Here is an 18819-nt window from a genome sequence, read left to right as displayed (position 1 = left end):
GAAAACCAGTGTCAAAGACAGTCAATCAATAGCATTGCTGGAATAAATACATATTTGCCTTTGTGTGCATGTGTGAGGAGAATAACACTGAAAATTAGACAAAATTTTGTTATGTGAATCAACATGATAAGCATACATCTTGTCAGTAGCACTTTCCTACTAATTCCCTTTTCCAGGCCAGCATTTCTCCACAATGCATGCAATCTCCTACTTGTTCTGTCATCAGAACCCAAATTTAAGTCCTTTGAGATGCAAACAGTCTCATCCTACTGTCTTCAATATATGCTGTATATTTACAGATCTACTCATAATTATGCTCCACATTCCTTACAGAAAGGTTAGCTATAAAAGTAGTAGCTGATTTGCTCATGCTAATCAAACCCTCTAGAATAACATTAAGATGTTTTAATGGAACAGCTTGAAACTGAAAGAGATCTAGATTAGATATTAATAATAAATTCTTTACTATGAGGGTGATGTGGCCCTAGCACAGGGTGCCCAAAGAAGTTGTGGCTGCCTCATCCCTGGCAGGGTTCAAGGTTAGGTTGGATGGGGCTTTGAAGCAACCTGGTCTAGTGGAAGGTATCCCTGCCTATGGCAGTGGGGTTGGAACTGGATGGGCTTTAAGGTCCATTCCAGCCCAAATCATTCTGTGCTTCTATGATTCTATGCTGGATGAAATACTGAAAATCAGTCCCTATTTCACAGATTCCTTACGGACAGCGGTGTCAAGAAGAAGAAAAGACTACCAGAGAATACAGACATTCTCTGCACAAAACTATCTGAACTTTTCCTCTTCAGTGCAGCTGCACTGTCTCTTAGTATTGAATAAAGGTGGCTACCAATCTGAAATGAATTCTGCCATTCTCACCTTTATTTAAAGAGCTAAGAAAAAATCCATTAGATTTCTTCTCTAACATGTCCTTGTAATACTGATAATTAACTGTAAAGGCAGCTGAAACATTTCCCAGCTTTCCTATACTGCATGATATTGTGGTAAACTGTATAAAGCATCTCTCCCCACATTGCTCAAGTATAGGCATGTATATATAGTACTAAGACTCTGGCAGGCATTTTATTGATCAGATACGGTTCTGTCTCCCCCCAAAGTTTACGATGAATGCCTCCATCCTGCAAACATTTATGTACCCAAGTAACTCTACGTCAGTCACACCTCCTGTTGCTGTGGGAGAACTTTCACATCCAACATAAGGATATTCCTATACACCACTTGTTTGGAGGGGCAGAACTTCATTTTAGATACGTTGCACTGAGTGACAAACAAATGGTGATAACGAGAATGATTAAGACTGCACTTACTGTCGAGAGCTGGGGTTTAGTCTGTAACCCGTTAGAGTTACATTTTCCAGGCAATGTGACTTTTTAAAATAACATGCTGGTCAGACTTAGAGACATAATAAAAATTTCTGTATAGCAGAATAAAGATTTGAGGTAAAAGTCAACTTTTTTCACAGAACCAATATGAGTTTATAGTATTGCTTTAGTTTTACTCAAAACATATTTTGAGGGGATATGTAAATCCTGAATGATACATAGGCCCTGGACTATTCTTACAAAGATATGAAATTTTATCTGTATAAAAGTACACAGATGAGTATTGAGTATTAATGGACTTTTTACAAGGACACGTAGGGATAGGACAAGAGGTCATGGTTTTAAACTGAAAGAGGGGAGATTTAGATTAGATATTAGTAATAAATTCTTTACTGTGAGGGTGGTGAGACACTGGAACAGGATGCCCCATCCCTGGCAGTGTTCAAGGCCAATTGGATGGGGCTTTGAAGCAACCTGATGTAGCAGAAGGTGCCCCTGCCTGTGGCAGGGGGGTTGGAATTATGTGATCTTTAAGGTCCCTTTCAACCCAAACCATTCTGTGATTCTGCGATTCTGTGAAATGTATCTTTAAAGGTATCTTGTGTTATATCATGCAGTAGCTCTTTTTAATACTACTGCAACCTGTTAGAACTGAGGATCTAAGTAGTGCAGTATATCAGAGCCTGAGATTCCTGAATAGGTCACACATCGTGCCTCATTTTGAATATGTCTGTTCTGCTTTTCTGGTTTTACGCTTCCCCGTTCATCCAATATACTCACGCACCTTCCTGTAACAGCTTCCCTAATTTACATGTGTCTCTAATGGCACAGCATTGTTCTCTTCCACTTGGAATCCTTATTTATATTGTTCATATGCTTTCCAGCTGCTTGAGCATTTCTATACTTGTCCTGATGTTGCCTATCATGTTTGGAATGCACTTCTTCAACTGGCAATAGCTACATAAAGCTGTTTAGTTCCCATTCTTCAAACCCCTAATTCCAGAGTGACCTCTTCTTCTGAAAATTAGAAGTTACCCAGTTACAGATGCATGGCCTGAACAGCAGCTATACCCACTCCATGAATTTCCTTCTCACGGAGCTGGCATGTTTACAGGCAGGCAGGGCTAGGAAGCCTGCACTGCTGCTGATAGTGCTGTAACTATTCTCAGAGTTTTCAATCAAGTCGCTTCTAAGAGTGCAAAGTCATGATTACAAAGTTGTAGGCAAAAGAATTAAATATTCCCATGGAAGCCTTAAAGGGGCTGATCCAACTTGTGCTAAAGCTAATGGCAAGTTCCCATTCTTTTCACCCTGCACAGGGTTAAGCCAAATATATTACCATTTTTTAATGGTAACATATTACCATTAAAAATGTTGTCTTTTACTCCTTCCATTTTGTAATCCAATGAAGAATAAAGCCCTTACTCAAAAGCATTATTTATAATCCATTTACCAACAGGTACAGCATGCCTACATGGCTACAGCATGCCACGTAGTCTCTATGGGGTGCACCACTCCATGTAGGAAAGATACACAAACTGTGATAAGAAATAGTTTACTTCCAAGCAGCTCACAATTCAGGCATCTGCAAAAGACTGTGGAAATACCTCTGCTCAGTTCATGGAAAATTTATAGGTCCAGCTGGGAACTTGGATTTTTATTTCGAATTCTACACCTGATGAAAAAATGAGGACAGTGCCTGTTTCACAAGCATCATCCTTACGTGTAGTAACATTAAAAGTAGACAAAATATGTTTAGGAAAAAAAAGAAAAGATGGTGGAAATGAGACAAACTACACAAATGCACAACTTTCCATACAACATGGAAAAATGTTTTCCTTCATAACAGGATGAAATCACTGAAATCTTGGAACCAGGTTTTGACTTACTTTTCATGTACAAAGCATGACTATAATCTCACAATATAAAACAGTAACTCAACCACCTCTCTTGTGTGGAAGTCAGAGTGTTTTAATGACTCCTGAGCACAAACAGAAATAAAACCACCAAGGTATGGTTAATAATAATTTTCCAGTGGTTATTTATGGACCTGATCAGCATTTCAGACACATGCCAAAGAGTAACTACTCAGGCTTGCAGTCCCATGGGGCACAATGAAATTGCTCACAGCAGAACAAAGCAGAAAGTGTTGCTTCTGTGTGCAAGGTAATGGTTAACAAAACGGGAGTTTATAAAAAAACCACCCAAACCTTAGAAAAGCTATTTCCAGATCATGGGATGGCAGATTTACACTTCAGCAGCTGAACACTACTCAGTAAGAAAACAGAGCAACATAAAATCTGTTTTGAAATAAGTATAAAAACAGTCATTGAGAATGTGATGCTTTCCAATCATAGAATGAACAGTATTAGCCAGACAACACACAAAACCCTAAATGAGTGGACTATGGAAGGCACCACTGGCCTATCACCTGCCTTCACATAGTTCAGCTTCTTTCTGTATCTTTTAAAGCAATCTGTACTTGTTAGGTGACCCACTTACCCTCCACCACCTCCCTCCCCAGACCTCTGGAAAAGAAAATACTCCAGGCTATCAGATATGAAAAAAGCTCTCTGTTTTTCGTCTTTCAACTTACTGCTGCAGTGACGGGAAAGGTGATTTTCCTACTCTCATTAGGCTTCAGCTTAGGGTTTTGCTTCTCAGCAGTTCCCCTTTCACAAACATCTCAAGCACTTAGAACCAAGACTCATTTGAGCCCACCTAAGGGCAGCTGGAGTATGAGAGGGACAAGTCTGCAGCTGGTCCATAGGGGTACTGCTCTGTGCAGCTAATGAAAACCTTCTCTAAACCTTCCTGCCAGAGAAAGCTGTGAACAGTGAAGCAATTGTGGCATTATGAGAGCTCATAAAAGCAACTCCCACTGATCCTCCTTGCTGTCCTCACAAGAGTAAAGGGTGAAATCTGTAGTGAAAATTTAAATCTTAAGGAGATGATGATTTACATTAGCATTCATCATAAAGATGAGTGTCTCATCTTTAAGTTTCCCTCTCCCCCTGCCCCCAATATATCCTAAGGAGGACAAATTTCTTCGATGGTGCTATCTAGAGGCACTCTTTCAAAAAGCTGCTGGAAAAAGTGGCAAAGAGGTTCCTTCTTCTTGGTTACATGCCCAGCCCAGCGCTTCTTTCTCAGCACTAAGCTCCCTTGCTCCTCTCCTCTCTCCCTCCCTCTTCAGCATAGCCCGAGCTCTGTGAAAGCAGGAAGAAATGCAGACCACTGTGTTTGAATGCAGGTTCCTATGAAAAGGGCAAGCTGTAAAATTTGACTGTAGTCTATAAAAGAAAGCAGCAGGTAGAAGAAAAACACTTGAGAAACACTTCAATAAGAGCTAACTTCATTCAGAAGCAAGCCAGGCAACTTAAAAGCCAGTATCGAAGTTCCTTTTATTTGACGGCAGCGACGTCCTTCGCGCAGGAAGACAAAAGAAGCAAGCTATTCTTAGCCTGGTGGTGGTACCTTGTGAGCAAGTTTGTTTTGTTTGCCTCCTGACTCCATCTGCTGGGAAGACACCCTCCTACCTGCTGTCCGCGCTGCCTCGTTTGGCAGGAGCGCGGAGGTGAATCACCGTGCGTTCGCTCACTATTCCTACCTTACTGTGGCTCTCCGGGTGTTTAAATATTGGGCAGCTTGGAGCACTCACAGCAGAGAAGTCCTCCCCTGCAGCACTTCACACAGAATCACTCGACGCGCTCTTGCAGCGTGGGGGTGTTGGCTCAGTTGCTTCTGGATGCCCGCGTAGCAGGTATAGCAGGGGGCTGTTCTTCTGAGGAGACCACAGGTGATCGGAACAGGGTCTTCCTCGGCCTCTCCTTTTGTTTGAAACGCTTTTGGAGCAGAAACGGGAATTTAGATGACTTTGCCGTCCGGTAAATTCTGCGGCCATCCCTTGTTCGGCTCAGTGGACGGTAGGTAAATGGTTCACGCAAGCTGGGAGAGCAGCAGAGGAGACGGGGCAGAAGGGAGGATGCGGGGTGCATCCCCGGGGCGGGCAGGGCTCCCCGAGGTCCGGGGTCTCAGCTCCGCGCCCTCCACTCCTCCGGCTTTCTCCTTCGGAAAGGTGCCCGTCATGGGACCGCAACGCAGCCTCGGGTCAGAAAACTTCCCCGAGACTAGGGGGAGGAAGGTGACGGGAGGAAGAGGGTAAAGCGGAGCAGGACCCGGGACCACCGGCCCTCACCGGGGGACACCCGGGGCAGGGCTGTCAGCCGCCGCCCAGGGCTGTCAGCCGCCGCCCACGGGCTCCCCGGCGGGGGACGTGGTGCCGGCCCTGACGTCCCCTCTCCTCGGTGCGGCGGGAGCGGCACCCCCCTCGTCACTTCATCACCCGCGCCCCGCCCGCCGGAGCAGCGCCGGCTCCTGCGCGGCCGCCCCGCCGGTAGCAGGCGGCCGGGAGCCGCGGGAAAGGCGGAGGCGGGGGAGGCGCTGCCGCTGCCGCCGGGCGCTCTCCGTCCGCCCCGCACCGACGTCGGCGCGAAGCCCCGCCGGCGGCTGGGGGGAGCGGGGGGGCGTGCTCGTCGCGGATGAAAGGAGGCAGATGCTTCCCGAGGCGCAGCCCCGCCGGAGGGGCTCGGCCCTGGCCAGTGCCTGTCCGTGTGCCGGCTGAAGCGCTCGGCCACCCCGCCCCCTCCGGGACGCGGGCACCCACCGGCCGGGTGTTGCGGAGCGGACGGAGCCGTGCGCTCCTCCGGGGAGTGACCGGCCGTCCGCGCTGCGCCGCTTTGGGCCCCGAACCACCGCGGAGGTGGCCCGAGGTGACGGGAGGCCGGGAGAGCTGCCTCCCCAGCGCCGGGAGCGCTGCCACCGTAAGTCCCGGCAACTTCACCTCTTGTCCTTCCCAACCAGCTGCCCCGGGGAGGAAACCGACTGCGGGGGTCCGATCACCGGCGGGGAGAGGGGGGCAGACCCTGGCTGTCACTGCAGCCAAAAAAAGGGGGGGGGGGGGGGGGAGGCCTGGGGGAGAGGGTGTAGGAGCTCTGACTCGCAGCAGCGGCGTGTGTGCGGTGGCACCGGGGGAAGGGGCGGGGGCGCGGGAGGGAACGCAGCCTCCGCGGGGCTCCGCGGGAGCCGAGGGGGCTCCAGGTAACGGTGAATCCCGGAGTTCCCACCCCGGCTGGTGCGCTGCCGAGCGGGTCGCTGCCTGTACGGTTTAGATCAGAGACAGTGGCCGCTCTCCATCCTGGAAGTACGGGGCATTTAAACGACACCTGAGTCACTACTCCGTGCTTCTCATTCGTGTCAGATACTATTCCCGTGTTGTTTTTCCGTCTGCTGAAGCGATATCTGTACTTGTCATTTCACACTGCAAACATAAAACATTGGTAGGCATTGCCAGTGATGACGGTAGATTGATGTATGAGACTGTTTAGTGGATGTGTCCAAGTACAATATAAACACCTGCCAATTTTGTCTTTATATTGCTATATTAATTTCATTCTTGTGGGTTTTTTGACAATGTTAACGAAGTCGACAATTTGTAAAGAAAAGGAAAAAAATTCTTCTGGTTTTAGTTTCAGAATGTCAGTTGTAACCAAAATGATGAATGGAAAAATCATTCAGAAAAATAGTAAATAGAAAGATGTTTAAGACCTCTTGAAGTCAATATTGTCAATATCTAACAGATGCCTTCCAGCTACACTTTTATATACACTGGCTATCTCTTCATCTTCTTAAGAGTAATGCAGCGTGTAATATTCTTCCCAGGACTGTGCACTCTTCTTGTAGTAAGAGTTAAGTCGTCTGGCTAAAGGGAGTTTGGAATGAATTAATCAAGCCATTGTATTAAAATGCCTGTGTCTTTTTGTAGGCACTGAATGAAATAAAGCTCTTGCTTCTGCTTTTTTCCTCTTCAGTGTTTGTGGGATGGTATTCAGGTGGGGAACTTTGCATTTGGTCAGTGGGAAAGTCTCTACACTGCTCTGGGGCTGAACATACCAGGGCTGGTCAGGGTAACATTTCTCTGCTATCAACAGCTCAAACTGCAGGTGGTGTCGAGCTGAAGAGGGAATTTATTTCACTGTTCAGGATTCTAAACGTAATTGTCAAGTAGGTGAAATAAATACAGGAGAGCTAGTATTTCCTTTTAATTTCTTCATATGCCTTTGCTAAAGTTATTGCTCTGGTGCTTACCATAGTTATCATGAAATTATTCTGAATGAACCAAACCACTGTGTTTCAGTACCTACCAGCATGTAGTAAAGTATGCTAACTTTATAAATCTTGAGTAAATGTTGGCCCTCTTAAGATCAATGGCAAATTCCCAATTAACACCTCCAAGGACTGGGCTTCACCATAGGTCTTCATTATCATTTATGACAAGTGTCGGCCAACTTTGTTTAGAAAGTGACAATGTTTAAATTCAGTTAGTGATGGGGGGAGGGGAGGAATATTATCAGATTATGTTGCTTATGTCAAAGATGTTCACAAATAAACTGATAAATAGTTGCCTTATTGTGAAAATATCAGCAAACACTTGAGCTATGTTACAGATTAGTTCTCTGCAGCTCGTAAACTTTGATGGGAGGTGAAGGTACAGAAGTATCTTTTCTAAAAACCTTGTTGAAATATTACCAAATAATATATTCAGAAGAATTACCTTAACAAGCTGACTGAACCCAGCTTAGAAAACTTTTTTTTCTTCATGTCTACAGCAGAATGGGTTTGGAAACCATTTGAAGAAGTTGAGAATTTTCATTAAAGATGAAAACAGCATTCTACAGAGTGTTTGCTGAATTGTTTTTCTTCCAAATCAAAGTAGAACGGAACATTGCTTTAAAGCTAGCCAGTTAGTATTATACGTTAACTTTAAATCTGTATCGATGAGCCTATAAGAAGCTAAATGGGCACTTGCAAGTCTTGTTATCTGGTAACTGGGTAAACTCTTCTGTATTTTTTTTAAAAAGCATGCATAACAATACGGTTTTTGGAGAAAATTATTGAATCAATAATTGAGCTACACTTGCCCTGGGCTAGCAAGTACCATGAAATTCAGTTCTGAAAATGGCCATTGGTTCTATACATACTAAGCTGGTAAGCTCAGTTTTGTTTTGTTTCTGGTAATTGACATTTGAGTCCTAACTGTTGCCATTTAAGTCAGTATTGGAAGCCATATTAGTGCTAACATAGACCTTACCTGGGCCTTTCAGGGGCGATCCTGTCATGTGCTGAGCACTTTGAACTGCTGTATGTGTTAGAGTGGCATCCAGTCAGCCCCCTGAGTAGAACTACTCAACAGAGTAAAATTCACTGTGTTGAAAAATTTGCAATGTCAAGAGAGACTGAAGACACCTTGCCAAAGGCCACCAGATGATCTGGGTCTGAAACTTGAGTACTCTGTACTTAACAAGGGTACACCAGGCACCTTTTAATAGGTTTGAATGTTATTTCATAAAGGTACCCAGAAATGACTGACCAGCTCCTTAAGGTTGTATGTTATTTCTCTCGGATCTTGCTTACTTCTTTATGAATCTCAGTGTTTACTGGCAGTAGCCTGCCAAAGAACTGCACATAATTACATGTTTTTGTTCTGTGCTGGTTTTTGGTCTTACACCCACTTTGCATTTGACATTGCTTTTAGTTACTTCCCTACTTCGGAAGGAGTGGGTCTGGCTGCTAGAAGCCTCTGGTACATGAGTGCAACACCAATGGCAGTGGCCAGACATGACCCTGTGGCCCAGTCCTGAGAAGCAAAGAGCAGGTCTCTGTTGGCTGCCATGCCGTATGACAGACTTGCTGCGAGTACCTGAAATGACTACTTCAGGATGAGCCCTGGGATCTCTGCATGGCACTGTGCTTACAGGGGTGGTGTTCTGTATGGGAATTTGCTCCAGTGCGGATGCTGTAACAAGTGGTTCTAATGCAGAGAAAGCCTAGATGTAAACCTCCTAAAAGGTAGTTCTCATGCTTCTGAAGCAGGGGGAAACAACTATGAAAGACCACATACCTAAACAACACTGCTAATTTAAAAGTAGAATTTTGCTTGAAGGTCAGTAATACAGATATTAGAAATAGATACTTTGTGCTGAAGCTTTAGTTATTTTTGTAATAGTTTTTTCCATGCATAGCATTTGATAGTGGGATTTGGCAAGTGGAAAGAATCGAAAATCTATATGCAAGACTGTTTTGAAAACTGTCCTTCATATTGGATGAAATTTGAACTATGAAAGGGAGAGACACACTGAATTGCTCGTTTGGAGGAACTTATGATGATGGCAGAGATATTGGCCACATCTCAGTTAATAAGAGGTACTGCTATGAATTCTGGGCTTGCTGGGCTTAGCCCAAAAGTTACAACTGGAAAAGCCATGCCTCATGCTAAAGGTTGTATTTATAGGCATGTTTTAGCTGGACACCTTTTTAATCAAGATAATATCCACAAATGTTGGAGGAGTCTTAACTTCAGGTGATCAGTGAACAAACCAAAGACATGGTTGTGCCTCGCCAGTGAACCTGTGAGCCTTTCAGCTGGCTACATGTTTTTGAGGTGACCCTTGGTTAAGCATATGGATGCCCAGGATGGGGAGGACCTGGGGGTGGAAGTTACCCTCTGGTAGAGAGTTCCATTTGACTGCCTTTGCTGCTTTGTATGGATGTATGCAAAGACTTACCGTTAAACCAAGGAAGAACAAGAAATTTTGGTATTCAGCCATAAGGAGAAAGTGGAGTCATTGACTGTAGTTGATGGGGAATAGCACTGGGAATGAGAGTAGATTTATAGCACATCAGAGGTATGCTGCCATGTATTTTCCCATGGTTCTCAAAATGCCTTCTGAATTAGGATCATATGGTAGACAGATGAACTAGTACTGCTTTTAGTAAGTTGCATACTGAAGTGCTGTAGTCCCAAAAGGTGGGTTACTGCAAGGATCAGCTTAACCTCTGCACCAGAGACTCTGGGAACCTGCAGAGAGGAGCTTTCCTGCCTCCAGAGGGAGATGGATTAGTGATGCAGTATTGGTGTTCTTACTTTTACATACTGTACACAAACTGAAAAATGCAGTTCATGTAAATGCTTCTTATTTACTGCACCTCAACATGATTGCAGTGCTCCTGTTTTGTTTTTCATGGTAATCCTATGTGTTCAGTAAAGGTGATACAGAATGGCATCTAGTTTAAAACAGGCTTCTGGACCTTGACTTTTTTTGTCATTTACTTCAGTTATACTTATTAAAAAATCTGGCACAGATTTGGCAGAATTGGCTGTTCACACAGCAATTCTAGTAGTGTTTTTGGAAATAAGCATGTATTTCAGTTTCATGGGGCACCGTCTAGCAAATGATTTCCTGCTTGGTCATATCCAGCAGTGTATGTAAGAACCATATCACTTTGTCTGTGGTTATTGATGAATATTATTAACTATTAGCAAGAGTTAGATGAATAATACATTTGTTACATTTTGCAGTATTTTTGAATCTGTGGTTTCACTATATTTTACTCATGATAGGTCTAGCAGTATGTACTTTCAAGGAGTAGAAAGACATGCTGTGAGCTCGTTGCTGGCTTTGATACGTTAGCTGTAGTTTGTGACGTCTTCATTAGCTTAGGGTAAAGCACAGGTTAGAAAATCGCTACTATTCAAAAGCAGGTGTTTGAAAATGCCTTTCTCTTCCTGTATGTGAACAGAAAGGCATCAAAGTGCTACAGAGCGCTGAACTACCCCTCCACAGGTAGAAAAGCAGATTTTTGTTCTGTTAGCTTGTCACAGAAATTGGGCAGTTTTGCAGGCAAAGCGAGCAAGTGAGTTCACAGGCATATTTGGAGGTTGCCTGAGTCAAGATGAATTGTGTCTTGTCTTCAGAGTTGTCTTCTCAGAACTAAGCTGACAAAAATACCTCTTTCAAATACGGGAAATGTTTCTGAAAATACAGTGTTGCTATTATAAAGATGTCAGGGCTCCATGGTTAAGATTGTGCTGAGATATAAAAGAAAAAGAAACTAAACTTCTGTTTTACTTTTTTATTACTGACTAGAATGAGACTCCACATTTGGCACAGTGTCCCTTTAAAGGTCAACTGCATTTTCTGTGTGTGGGTTTTTTATGGGGAAATATTTACTTAAGTCTCAGTGCTCATATAAAAAAAGAAAAGCTGTAATCCGTGCCACTGTTTAGAGCTTGATGGAAGAGTGAGAAAGGTAATCAAAGACTGAATAAATTCACAGAGTGAATTAGCCACTTCTGTTTCTCTCAGGCAGTACTGAGGCATGTTCTAACATGAGAAGGCTCATGTGACTGTAACATTTCAGTGTGATGAATGCAGATAGATGACTCCATTTCTGTTAGTTGTAATTTCCCTCCAGCTGATACCAGTCATGAGTATTAACTGCTTAGAAAAATCACAGGTAGCTCTGCAGTTGTATTTCATTCATATTGTTTGTATCTGGACCTTCCCTGCAAGTAGTGTTTGCCGGAGCATTTATCTGTAGCAAATCATGCTGGTTTCATTTAAGTGATCTGTGGAGAAGTAATGTGAACCCCACAAGTGATTTTTCCTTTTAAGTTTACCCCCATTACGATGCAGTGCTATACTGATGATGCCCTACATTGCTTTCAGTACAGAATCAGTTTGTGTCTCACTTTCTGTTGCACAAAGCAACATTCTTCTGTGCAGAGTTGTCACCACATGATTTACTCCGACTTGTTTGTCTCTATCCATGTAGTCTTGGTTACCTGTAGCCTTAGTCTGTAGCCTGTGTTCTGTAGTCTTTGTTACCTGTAGTTGTGCAGCTGCTTCATCACCAGGCCCTTCTATTACACTGAGCTCCCTTTTCTTTGTTGATGGTGTATCTTTGCACGGACAAGTATGATTCCTCACAGAAGAGAATGAATGCTGTCCCATAAAGTTACAGCTCTTTATGTATTAAGGATTGTCATCTCTTATGCATTGGAGTACAGTGAACAACAAAAAATATTTGACCTTTAGAATTCGCCCTCTCCAAACTGTGCTAGCCACCTGAAACACCCTGTGGGCATGAACATTTCATAGTGTTAAACATGCTATATGCAATTTCCTCCAGCTTTAAATATTGAAGGACCGGAGAGGGAGGACACTTACATCTTCACTACTTTGATTTCTTAGAGAAACTTCCTAAATTTTTATTGGCTTTGGTAAAGAAAGGTATCTAGGACTGCTGAGTTTCCTCATGTGACTAGAAGTTGTTTTTTTTCCTGGTAAGAACTCTTCTTGTTCTCAACAGTCAGTCCAGCTCCTAATGGAATCCCTATTTTCTTTTGCCTCCACATGCCTATTCTCCAAACAGTACAGGAGAGGAATGGTAGTTTTGCTGCTGTTATTAGTATTTAGTAGTAGAGATGACCTTCTGGAAAGTTACTTTACAAAATGCCTAACTAACTAATAGACAGCACTGTCTTCCATTTGCATGTATTGTAGTAGGGAAAATTTCATTTATCGTCCAGTATTTAATTTTGCATACAGAAAGTATTGGTAGGACCAATCACTGATACTGGGTTTTAGTCAGTTTTACAGGTGTTTGAGCAGATTATTGAATCTTAACATTTTATATTGCAACTCTTCCAGAAACTCTGTTTCTGACGAAGATGGCAAACAGGATTAGTGTGATTCAAAAGCTGGTTTGGCTTGACCAGTTTAGAGCATCTCTGGGAAGTTTTTGGCTTGCTTCAGGCTGTTCAAGAACATCCATTGGTAAACTGAAAAGGTAACCCATAGACAGCTGATTATCTCCTGCTGACCATGCACAGTTATAGTGCTTGGAGTTTAACAAATCTTTTAAGCCATGTCCTTGAGAAAGACTTAGTGATGGGGAGCAACTGGGTATGAGGAGACTTCCTTTAACTTTCTGAGGGCCATTTCCCCTCCTACAGACTGCTCAAGGGCTTAAAAGAGTCAAGCCCTGCTCGCGTTATAGTATTTTCCTCTGTGTTCAAATGTTGCCAAGTACATTTTGGGTTGAAGCAGGATCGAATAATAAGTAATAATCATTGTTACCATATGTTCTCACAGAAAGCAGACCAAATATTTTCTACTCTGCTGATTTTTATTGCATTTTTTGTTTTTATTGCCTCATGGTGTTTGGTAGTATATGCTTCCTAAAGACTGGAGTAATTTCATCACTGAAAAGAAAATGTGTGTATGTCTGGCTTTTTAAGTGTTCAGACACCTGCTGACTTTATTGACAATCAATCAGATCTGCAGTGTTTTAAAGGAAATGTTTTTATCCCATGAAATGCCTAATGTAATCAGAAGTCATCACTGGAAAAACCTGTAGGTAGTCGCCGTATAGCTGTATTACATCTTTTCCACCTACTGTCCAAAATAATTTGCATTTGAGATGTACATGCAAACTAAAAATCCAAGCCCACTCCAGCATTTTGTCACTGCAAAGAGCTGTTTGGGTTTTCTGTGCAGTGATAGAAATGACACAAATCTTTGTATTTAAACTAATCCGTGGTGAAAACTGTAGCAGCCTCTCCTTTAATAAGAGGAAAAGAAGTGGGGCTTAATGGCCTGCGGAGTGTGAGAAATAAGTATGGTTAAGCCAGGAGGAGGTATGTGTGCACTGTACACAGAAAGGGACCTGTGGAGCATCCATTATTAACTGAAAGGATCTTCATACCCCTGCAAAATACTGGGACAGTGTTTTATTAGTATCAAAGCCTGTAATTTCTCTAATTAGCTAAACAACTTGCAACATATGATCAGAATATTACTTACTATAATGCAGGTCATCAAATATGTTACAGCCATGTACCACATCAAAGAATATGTTTGATAAGAGGTTTCTTGAAGTTTTAAATTATGATTTTCAACTCGTATGTAATTCCACATGGAGAATACATATGGGTATAACATTTAAAGATAGTTTTGCCAATTACTTCAGTGTAGAATTTTAAGTAAAGTATTTCAGAACTAATTTAGTGTTGAAAATGTTTCCTTTTTTTAGTGAAAAAGAAAACAATTGCAAGATTTATTTTTTTTAATTATAATTAAAATACTTTTGCAGCTCAAGAGCAGGATTTCAGTTTTATTGAAATTTTATTTTATGGATAGCAAAATACTATGTTAGTTCAAACAAATGCACCAGAGTATAGTAAGTTTCACCACAATGCACTTTTTCAAAAAGGAGCCCTTTCTCTGTAGTAAATATAATATAGAGACATGGCTGTACATATAAAAAAAAGAAAACTGTCACAATCTTCAGTCTGTTCAATTTATTCGGAAAATTTTAGCCAGATATTTTTTATGGTCAGTGAAAATCTCCTCTAGTGCAGAATATATTGTTTTGCTAATATCCTCAAGTTCTAGTTGTTCTTTTTCTTTGAGAGGTTCTTGCACTACCATACAGTGGAAAATGGACTTGATAGTAGATGGTTCCTAAGTCAGGACTGAACCTTCTACTATTTGTGTAAGAGCACACCCACACGTGTAACAGCCCTGACCTTCCTGAATCTTTGGTCTGCAATCACAGTTCTAAGGTAGTGCAAGCCAGTTAATGCTGCCTAACTGAGAGCAGATAGAACAAGACTAAAGCACAAAGGATGAGCAGGAAGAGGTATAAAAAGTGTGGGAAAATGGGAATGTGTTCAGATGTGGAAGGGAGATACTGAAACTGGAATTGTGAGTTAGTATTGAGAGCCAGTGGAGCTTGAAACAGGAAGCATTTGAGAAAGACAGGCTTGTTTGAGAAGGACAAGCTTGTTTGACATGTTAGATGCTGAGGCACAAACTGATATCTGAAAAGCAGTGATTTGTGCAAAGAGGCACTTGGGGCAGAATTTAGGGGCAGTAGGGGTGGGAGCTGGCAGGACACCAGGACAGTAGGAGGAAGATGTATTGGAAGAGACAGAATTTCCTCTCCCCTTTTTTCCCTTTTGTTCCTCATACAGAGAAAGACAAGAGGTGAGCAGCCGATGAACTTCTAGAAAGCTTAATTTATGCACAGGTATAGTTGATGGAACAATTTTTCTGCTGGACTGCAGGCAAAAATGGAGAAAGATTCTGTGTTTCTCATATTATTTTGTACAGACAGATGAGAACATTTATGGATATTAGTAAGAGAAAAGCTCTGAAGCTGACAGAAGAAAGGTGAATGGACAGTGGCAGTGATTTGAAGTATCTGGTTTCAGAAAGAGGAATTCTTGGTTCAGGGAAGAAATCTTGGAAAAGTTGAGGACTTACTGAGTCCTTTGGTGTGAGTGAATCAGTCAGCTGTAACTGATTATAAAAAGAATGCTCCTGCACAGGAGAGTGGGATGCTGGGAAACTCCTAATAGGAGGAGGTAAAAATGAAATAAAAGTATGTATGTTACTGAAGGACACTTGCACATTCTAGAATATCACTAGAATGGCTCAAAGCATAAGAGATAGAGAGCAGATGAGACGACACCTCAGAACTACTGTGAATGATAAAATGTGGGAGGTCAGCAGTCACTCATATACACAGCCCCAGAGAGAAGCATCAACCACAGTTCATGTTAGAAGAGAAGCATACTGCAGAGGCACAAACCAGCAAATTGTAGTATCATACAAGATATTTCATGCAATGAAAAATGAAAAGCAGGTGTTTGAGAAGATGAATGTTAAAGCAGACCGAGGACATCAAAGTCTTCAATGTGTACAGCTGAAGAATGTCTCTGGGGAAAGCAGCCAGCAGCAATGTTGCTATTGAAAGGAGATTTATAATGGTGAGACATGCAACTTTTGAGATAAATAAAGAAGAAATAGCCACAGAAATGAGCATCAGTATTGGGGTGCAATTTCTGGGACTGACTACACGAAAAAGTGGACCTGTGGCACAAAACAAGCCTAGTAGGATGCAAGACCATGTATTCTATGTGGATAAAAGTCAAAGGATATAATTAAGCAGCCAGCTAACTCTATAATAGTCACTCCTGTAGAGTTAATTTTGGATATAAAGTTTATTTATTATTTAAAATTGGGAAATATATTAATAGCAGTGAAAACTGGAAAAGGAGGTACCCTGGCAGGACAGTGTAAGGATAACCTTCTCTGTGTGTGTGAAGACAGAAGATGTCAACTGCTTGCTGCAAAATCCATCTGTAAGGCAGTACCAGAAATGCATACTGCACAGTGACAGCTATTTCCAGTTCAAGCCTCTTGGCAATGAAGACATGAATTCCAAAAGTGAAAAAGCCATGGGAAAGGGTGCAATTGATGATGGCAACAGAAAAAATAAAAATAGGGTATTCCATGTATGCCTAGACATTACAGATCTTTAAGGCAATGAATCAGGAACAAATCAACACAAGAACAATCATGCAGTGATACAGGAACAAAACAGCCCACTCATGCTAAATGACATCCCTTCTAAACCCTCTCTAACAAGCATATTCATTATGTTAGATGCACAATTTGGTACTGAAAAGTCAGATAGGACAAGGAGGCCAGCTAATTAATGCCTCCAAGACTTTATCCAGAAGGCAGCATTTCAAAAATGCCTGCTGCTAAATGATCTGCATAAGGTATATCTAACAAGAGAGGAATATCTCACCCTCTTACCGGAGTGAAAGCCACTGAAAACCAGCCAGTGTTAATCACATGATACTGGGGACATTTCTAAGTCACAGTCAGATCCAAATCGTTAGCAAGCAGATGAACGAGAACAGTTGAGCACTGGAACAGATTGCCCAGAGAGGCTGTGGTATTTCCATCCTTGCAGAAACTCAAAGCTAGTCTGGATATGACCTTGAATAACCAGATCTAGCTTTAAAGTTGGCCCTTCTTTGAGGAGAGGGTTGCTATCTCCAGAGGTCCATTCCAGCCCATTTTTTTAATATGATTCAAGGAAATGCTGTGGTCTGGAAAGGAGGCATCCAAGCATATGCAAAAATGGAAGAAAGGAAAAAGGGCTAAAACCACGAATTTCTCCGAAGGTGCTGAAAATCAGAGTAGGGATAGCAGCTTACCTGCTAAATAGTTTAAATTATGTCATTTCTGTAAGACCTTGAAGGAGGAAGAGATTCTATTGTACAGTCCAAGAATGGCCCAAGAATTTTAGATAATACGGACACGGTTTACCTTGAAATAAAATGAAATGTTCCTTGGGGAAATACCTCTACAGGATGTGCTGTACGAGGTAGGGATGCTGCACTAGTGGTGAACATGGTGACATTTATGAAAACACAACAATACACTGCATGCAGTCTTTTAAACATTTTTCCTTCCATGTCTTAGATTTTGCTTCCTCATCCTTCATATGTATGACACAGTGAGCTACTGAGAGCAGGTCGTGGGTTTTAGGAGTCTTTCTTTGTTTAATGAAAAAATTGCCAAGCCGTGAAAAGGAAATGCATTGGATCTCATCTGTGGAAACACAATAATTCTATCTCTCACCAAACAGCAGTAGTTTGAAGGTGAGTTAGTGGTCAGTGAAGCATTTGTATTGCAGTAATGAGCACTAAGGAAAAAGGAATGTAAAGAAATGAATAAATCTTGTCTGCCATGAAAGGTTTAATCTATGTGCAATAGTTGAAATCCTATAAATACCAGTGAGGAAATGAGGTATTGAATCCTTTTTTATTCAGTGAGCAAACCCTAACCCTAACCCTATCCCTCAAAAACCCGTGAAGAAGGATTCCAATGGAAAAAGAAGTCTGAGAACAAGTAAGTAAAAATTGCAGTACTTAACCCCAAGAAGGCTAAAGAAAGGTTACCCAAGTGGCTTCTAACTTCAGTCACCTTTATAATCTGGAGAGTCTTTAATCATCTGACTATATTACATGAGTTTGGTTTTATTAATGCAATTCCAAGAGACTCAATATGAGATAAGTGTACCAGTGATTTAAAACCACAGGAAAGTACCATATGTTTTTGCTTAAAAGGTCTTTTAACTTCATTGAAGACAGATGTTATGCTAAAAATTTCATCCATTAGTAAAATCAAAGGTGGAAAGTGAAAACAGTGCAGAAATTTAAGAGCCTGAGGCTGCAAATAAAAATTTCAGAAGGCTAAAGCTGATATACTTAAGATACTATTGAGAGTTAATATAAAAGTGATCTTGATCCTGCTGAATAATTAAAGCTCATCAATCCTAAAGGAGGTGGTGGTATGACAGCCAGGCTGTTAGCTTTCACGTTTAATGCTAGTCCATGAAGAACTCTCATTTTTCTCTGTGGTTCATTAGCATTTGCTGATAAAGAAGGTGCACCTCTGTTCTTCATCCTCTGCTTCCTTTTAAGGTTTGGTTTATTTTTTTTTTATAAGTAGATTGCACACACTGCAAGAGAAATGACATGGTGCTGGGGCAAGAGTTAGCTCCTGTAACTGGGAGCATTGACATCCTGTCAGTGAGACTGGAGTGTCAGGAGTGAGGTTTTCTGTGACAGGAACTAACGCAAGATGCAATCTGCTATTCAAAGTACTTAGAATATGGGATACTGTAAAATAGCAAAGATACTTGTTAAGCATGCTTATGAAACCTCTAGCATTACTCATAGGTTTTCATACCTGTTGTAAGGTGTGCGTAACACAA

The 18819-nt window shown here is 41.9% G+C and overlaps 1 protein-coding gene across 2 annotated transcripts in view; it reads left to right on the top strand.

The window, feature by feature from the left end:
- Nucleotides 1-5791: 5791 nt before the first annotated feature.
- CALCR (calcitonin receptor) overlaps nt 5792-18819 on the top strand; it is a 169766-nt gene continuing 156738 nt past the window's right edge. For both annotated transcript variants that reach the window (XM_061468487.1, XM_061468489.1), the window contains exon 1: nt 5792-6158. The gene's annotated coding sequence lies outside the window, so the exon portion shown is untranslated. The remainder of the gene's footprint in view (nt 6159-18819) is intronic.

Source organism: Pezoporus flaviventris, unplaced genomic scaffold, assembly GCF_033815535.1.
Source record: "Pezoporus flaviventris isolate CSIRO_AGI_PZ_B2104156 unplaced genomic scaffold, CSIRO_AGI_Pfla_v1 ptg000047l, whole genome shotgun sequence".
Taxonomy (NCBI): Eukaryota; Metazoa; Chordata; class Aves; order Psittaciformes; family Psittacidae; genus Pezoporus; species Pezoporus flaviventris.
This window is presented reverse-complemented; position numbering and strand designations above follow the sequence as displayed.